The sequence below is a fragment of the Uloborus diversus genome, chromosome 4, assembly GCF_026930045.1.
Source record: "Uloborus diversus isolate 005 chromosome 4, Udiv.v.3.1, whole genome shotgun sequence".
Classification (NCBI taxonomy): Eukaryota; Metazoa; Arthropoda; class Arachnida; order Araneae; family Uloboridae; genus Uloborus; species Uloborus diversus.
The window spans coordinates 23,619,911-23,626,982 of NC_072734.1; the positions used below are offsets into that span (position 1 = coordinate 23,619,911).

A 7,072-nucleotide genomic window follows, 5' to 3' on the forward strand; every position below is an offset into this window, starting at 1 on the left:
AATGGATTTGCTCTTTTTTGGTATAGTGTGAGAAAAATTTATGCTCAGTGAAATAAATTTAAAAAAAAAAATATTTCTATTGGTATATATTTATTTACTGAACTGTTCTAGAAAGTTGAATGTTTCTTCTTTGTATCCAAACAGTTTCTAGTTTTTGGCACTTTTAAGTGTATAGTTGCAATGTTTTTTGTTGTGGTTGTATGTTGTTAAAACAACATACAACTTCTGTATTTTGTGTTCTCAAATATTTATTGATCATGAATTTTTATCTCAATCTTTCCTGTTGGCACCGAAAGCATTGGAATGCAAGTATTATAAATTACTAAACACAAAGTTTTTGCTAGTGAAAATAAACGATGCTTTGGGCTTTCCCCCAAAAATTTCCAATTTTTTTCCCAACTATTCCTATTTTTAATCTTTAGTGGCAAGAGTATTTTGAATTAAATTTTAGCCTTGTGGAAAATGAAAAAAAAAAAAGAGAAAAAAAAAACATAACAATAATAAACAAATTAATAAAAAATAAATTCCAAAAGTATTCTGAATGTTTTTTTTTAATCCAAAATGTTAAACATTTCAAATATTAAAAATCAGAACTAGTGAAACCTGTGTATAACGATACTGTCTGTAACATTTTTTTTTTTTTTTTTTTGGCCAGAGCAAAAAGTTCCTCGTGAATAATCAAACTGTCTATATCAATAACCTGTCTATTACGATATTTTTTTAAGGTCCCAACAGTATCGTTGTAGACAGGTTTTACTGTAAATGTTTCTCTTCTCTTCCTGATGCTTATAGGAAAAAGATTCTTAAAAATCAATATGACTGGAATCATTGGGCTAGATCAAAATTATAGGTTAAAAGAAACAAAAGATGATGTCATTTGTACTGAAAGGTATAAACAAGGGTTAGCAAGTTTTTTGATCGTCGGAAGTTTAATCCGGTTTTAACCACGTTTTTTACCATCAGGACAAAAACCCCTTTTTGATAAGGTTTTTGACAATATTGTTAAAAACCTTAATTCCTGTCCAAAACCGACTTGAGTTTGATATTGATTCCACAAATACATTAAAAAATTCATCGTAGTTTTATAGTTTTTGATTTCAGACACTAGAACAAATTTTTGGTGTTTTCGAATTCTGAAATGATGTGCAATGAACAATCCCTAGCATAATTTTGATTCAACAGGCTGCTGGTCTGTAAAAAAAAGAGAGAGAGAGAGAGAGAGAAATAAATGAAAGAGCTATTATAATTAATTGTAAATTGCTAATAAACTTAATGACTATTAATTCCTTTAACTTTCCAACCCTGTAAGAAGATTGCTCATTTATCCAGTACACTTTTAAACTTACAGACTTAATAGAATAGACATCTTTATCAGAGACAGTTACTTGCTTCATTTAATCTCATTTTCCCTTGGAGCATGCGGTAGAAAACAGGGGTCTGTCCCAGGGTTGGCCAGATTGGACCCAATGGGTTTTTTTGAAAAAACCCACTTAAAAAAAAACCATTATTTAGCCCACTTTTGGGTTTTTTAAAATTTTCTAAGTTGTTTTCAAAAAAATTAATTAATTTAAATACTTTCACAATTTAAACTTCTTTTTTATTTGTTCTTCACCACAGACAATGAACATAAAAAAATGAATTTCGAGTTTTAATAGTATTTCTTAACTCTTAGAAGCATTAAAAAAATACTTCAAATAAATATATTTAACTTTTTTCTTTCACTGGTCTCAATAAATAGCTCAAATTATCTTGACTAAGTCCTGTCACTTCAGATTTTCTCAATATTTGTAGATTGTACAGAGGAAACTACTCTAGCTAAAAGGCTTTCATGTGAATTATTTTCTGCAAACCAACACGTCACAAATCTCGAATAAACAAGGTATATTTTTTTAAAGAAATTAACAGATTTTACAAACGGTCGGATAGAAAACAGAATAGGATGTACAGCATTTTTTTCATTATCTTACGAAAAAGTTTAATATTTCTTACTCCATACACAGAAATAGAAAAACAGGCAACATAAAATTCAAAGAAATGTCTTGATTAAGCTGGAATTCAGTAAAAAGGGATTTAAACTACTTGAGGTTTCTACAGTAGTTTTGCATAACAAAATGAAATACAATAAAGTAAAATGCAAAAAAAAAAAAAAAAAAATGTAGGTAGCAATTAAAAACAAACAAACAAACAATAGATTTTATCACTCGAGAAGTAAATTTGCCTTAACTGTTGGTAGTTATGGAAACTAAAAAACCTGAAACTTCACCATTCGTGGGTTTTTGTCATCTTTTATACTTTTCCTCAGAAAACGCTGAATTTTCCAGCTTTTTTTCCCCCCCAAGACAATTTTTGTGCTTTGTTTATATACTTACGCTACAATATCAGGGTTGGCAAAAACCTGGGTTTTTTTTAAAAAGCCCATGGACCCAGGGTTTTTTTTAAATAAAACCCAAAAAAACCCAACCGAAGTTGGGGTTTTTTAAAGGAAATGTGGGTTTTTTTGTCTTTTTTTAGGGAAAATGTGGGGTACTTGTAGCATATTGTAGCGTAAGTATATGGACAAAATGCAAAAATTGTCTTCGGGTGAAAAAAGACGAAAAACCCAAGAATAGTGAAGTTTCAGATTTTTTAATTTTCATTATTAACAACAGTTAAGGCAAAGTTATTTCTCGAGTGATAAAATCTATTGTTCGTTTTAATTACTACATTTTTTTTTTTTTTGCATTTTACTTTATTGTATTTCATTTTGTTATGCAAAACTACAGTAGAACCTCAAGTGGTTTAAATCTCTTTTTACTGAATTCCAGCTTAATCAAGACATTTCTTTGAATTTATGTTGCCTGTTTTTCTGTTTCTATGTACAGAGTAAGAAATATTAAACTTTTTCGTAAAATAATGAAAATACTGTACCTGTTCTGTTTCTGTCAACCGTTTGAAAAATCTGTTTATTTCTGAAAAATATACCTTGTGTTTATTCGAGATTTTTGACGTGTCGGTTAGCAGAAAATAATTGACATGAAAGCCTTTTAACTAGATTAGTTTCCTCTGTACGATCTACAAATATTGAGAAAATCAGATATGACAGAACTTGATCAATATAATTTGAGTTATTTATTAACCAGTTAAAGAAAAAAAGTTAAGTACATTTATTTAAAATCTTTGAAGTATTTTTTTAATGCCGTTAAGAGTTAAGAATACTATTAAAGTTCAAAATTCATTTTTACGTTCATTGTCTGTGGCGAAGAACAAATAAAAAAGAAGTTTAAATTGTGAAAGTATTTAAATTAATTTTTTAAAAATTTCTCAGAACATTTAAAAAACCCAATAGTGGGTTAAATAATGGGTTTTTTTTAAATGGGTTTTTTCAAAAAAACCCAATGGATCCAACCCAATTGGGTCCAATTCGGCCAACCCTGTACAATATGCTACAAGTACCCCATATTTTCCCTAAAAAAAGAAAAAAAAACCACATTTCTTTTAAAAAAACCCAGCTTCAGTTGGGTTTTTTTTGGTTTTATTTAAAAAAACCCAAAAAAACCCTGGGTCCATGGCCTTTTTTTTAAAAAACCCGGGTTTTTTGCCAACCCTGGTCTGTCCAGAATTTTTCACAGGGTCCGTTTTTTTGTGAAAAATCAAATAATTTTGCAAAAAAAAAAAAGGTTTTTTTTGTTTTAAAACGAAATTTTATAGAATTTAGAGAGTGCACAAACTGCATCATTTAAACTTAAGTTGAGTGTTTTCCTCTTCTATGTCGAGAATATCATTCTGGGAGGGTGTTTTTCTAGTATTTTGCAGGGGGGGGGGGGGGCATCGCTCTCTCAAGTAGTAATATTTATCTACCATTCTACATTATGTTAAATTATACTAGAAATATTTCTGTACACTATTTAAAATAATTGTAACAAAAAAAAAAAAAAAAATGCAGACAAGGGGGTTCAGCATTTAACTTTTTGACCCAAGACACTCCTAAAAAAGCACAGAATTTCTTTTAAAATTTATAAATTCCGTGATTTCAACAAAAATAAAAAGAGATTTTCTTTGTTTACCTCTTAACAAAGCGTACTAAAACATCAAAAATTCAAAAAATCGGATTCCCATAGCGGATGCAAAGAGATCGCAATTCTCAAAATGAAGGTATCAAAAGCATAAAAACAGCTTGTAAAAGAAATATTTTTGATAAAATTATTTTTAAATTGCATTCTAGAGTCTTATGATTAACATATCATTAATATCCGTAGACACAGTTGAAGCAAAGAAGAAAAAAAATTAATAAATAAATAAACCATTGATTCAGCATTTTAATTTTTGACTTATAAAAGAAAATGGAATTTTGCTTTAAAAACTTAAAATGAGAGTTCTAGCAAAAATAAAGAGACTTTTCATTTATTTGCATCCTAATAAAGTGAAGTTATCTTGAAAAAAGAACAAAATAACAGTTAAACATTGCACCGCAAATATGGACAAGCTGGTAAAATGATGAGAATATTTTCTAATCAAGCCATTATAAAGGTTTAACGCCAGATGCTAAATTGCAATAATTTTGAAGTTGGTAACCCCCTCTGCAGTTCTAAGTTTATTTCTCTGATATAAATTATTATTATTATTACTTATTAAATCATGAGCAGGAAGAAAAGTACTTACCAACACCCTTTCAGAAAAGTTTACAACAACACCGCTGCTAATTAGCTGTGATAAACAAACGAACAAAATTATTTAAAACCAAACTTATTTTCAGCTGTTAATTTCTTTCCAAGAAACAAGCAAGCATTATATTTATTTGGCAGTAGCAATTATTTATCGCTTGCAGGAGCATCACAAGAGTGCTGATTTTTTTTTCTGTGCAAAATTAGCTGATTTTGTACAAGCCGATCCCTCTCATTTGACTTTAAAAAAGGTCCCAAAAACTATTGGTTTAATATGCGTTATTTTGCTTTCAGATTTGCTTTTTCAATAAACAATTTGTGACAGATCCATTCTTGTTTATCAGAATTTTGTGAAGGGTCTGTTTTGGTTGATCGGGATTTTGTGAAAGGTCTGTTTTGGTTGATCGGACTTTTGTGAAGAGTCCATTAACGGACTCAAATATCCTCTGGCCAGACCCCTGGAAAAGTACCAATTTTGTATACCAAGTTTATTTCCAAAACACAGCTCTTGTTGGATGTCTTTTCGTTCATAAGCTCATTACTTTTTGCATTGAAAAAGGCGCCCTGTAATGCCGAAACACGTGTCTACATTAATCTGCAATTTGTGCTTTTTGGACGTTATATCTTATTTACTGTTCAGCACAAAGGTATTTACTTATCTTATCATTTTTTGTGTTTAGTGTTGTGTTTTCTAGTTTTTATTACATAGTCATCTATATAATTTTGCTGAAGACAAACTCTTTAAAGACCCACATCTTTTGATGAAAGACATTCATTTTCTTCAACAAATATTTTTTCACTTCTAGATTTACAAAAGAAAATAAATCACTAACTATATTTAACTGACTTATAATTAATCATTGTCTGCCAATCAATTTAGTATTGCTTTTACTCAAAAGAAAAAGGACATATCACATAAGTAATTACACATAGAAAGATTTTTAGACATACAAAATTACTTGTAACTAATTGTTAGTTATTAAAAAGTTTAAACAGAACCACTTTAAAAACTGGATTAAAGTTTTAATGTTTGCAACTATTTTTGCGGCACACAAATTAGTTTCATTCTAATGATTTTTTTTTCAAGTAAATTATGATGAAATCATGTTTCAGGATGAGGAATCTCATATATTTATAAAAAATGTCAATAATGGATGTATTTGAGTTTTCAATTTTTGTGCTTTATAACGTTGGATTACTGATTTTTAGAATTTTCAGCACAAAGGTATTTATTCATTATTCATTAAAAGAACTTACTTCAGGTGAAGAGTTCAATTAACTTCATTCTTTATTAAAACCATTTAAAAAAATTCAGTTACTCACTTACAAAACTTACTCAGCATTGAAAAAATAGCAATAAAATTTGTTTGATCTAACTGTACCAAGTGATTTTGTTATAAGATTTGCAGAACTTGTTATTTGATGGCTATAAATTAAAATGAAAAATATCAATAATATTAAAATTATTGAGCCTCGCGGTCCAACAAGCCCCATCCTCCCCCTACTTTCTTAAGTTATCAGTGAAATAAATAAATACCAGTTGAGTACAATAATGTGATGATTTAAGTTGGATATAAATTTCTTTGTATAACAGTTTTACTAAAATTAATAGACACATCAGACAAGATTTATTGCTTAATATCAGAAACTATACATTTTAGTAAAACCAAAATTAAATTACAGAATGTCAATGACAATAACTTTGAGCTTTCTTTACTTTGCATTCAGCACAATGAAATCCTAATACTTTTCAGCTAACTAAACGTTAGATAATTTACTGCTGTAACTCCAAGAGTTTAAAAATTAACTAAATACACAAATATACAGTATTTTTTAAGAAAGTAATACATTTTTCATGAAACATTTAATATGACAATTATAACGAATGATCAAAATAATATAACATACACACGAGCAGGCATGCAGTAAAGTGCACAATTAAACAGCAAAATAGTAATTATAATGTGTTTTAATTGAAAAATAAACAAACCAAATTAAGAATTCAATAAAAGTAAAATATCGAAACGTCGCGATTAGTCCATTACAACTTACATTATAATGAATTCAAACACTATAGCGAGTCACGATGTTGAAAACCAAATCAAAGAGAGATCATCTTCTAATACGGAACTTATTTAACCATCACTTGAAGAATGACAAAGAAACAATAACAAAAAACTTTCTACTTTAAAACTGCCCGCTTTTTACTCTATCTCCTCACCAGCCTCCATTCTTCACAATGAACAACAATATATTCCGTTGCCAAACGATTTTATCAAAACTTTCAAGTAAGAGCACTGAGGCATATAAACGTCTGGAGTGCTGCTGAAAATTTTTCATTCTTTTTTTTTTACTTACATAGAATGTAATCAGTTTCACATGCGCAGTCGCAAGTGATCTAAGCCCCTTTGTCCCCGAGAAACCACAAAAGA

At 29.1% G+C, this 7,072-nt stretch overlaps 1 protein-coding gene across 1 annotated transcript in view; it reads right to left on the bottom strand.

Annotated features, from left to right (window-relative positions):
- Window positions 1-6,856, bottom strand: part of LOC129219945 (ubiquitin carboxyl-terminal hydrolase 1-like) — a 57,909-nt gene extending 51,053 nt beyond the window's left edge. The window contains exon 1 of the mRNA XM_054854261.1: window positions 6,693-6,856. The gene's annotated coding sequence lies outside the window, so the exon portion shown is untranslated. The remainder of the gene's footprint in view (window positions 1-6,692) is intronic.
- Between the last annotated feature and the right edge of the window lie 216 nt (window positions 6,857-7,072).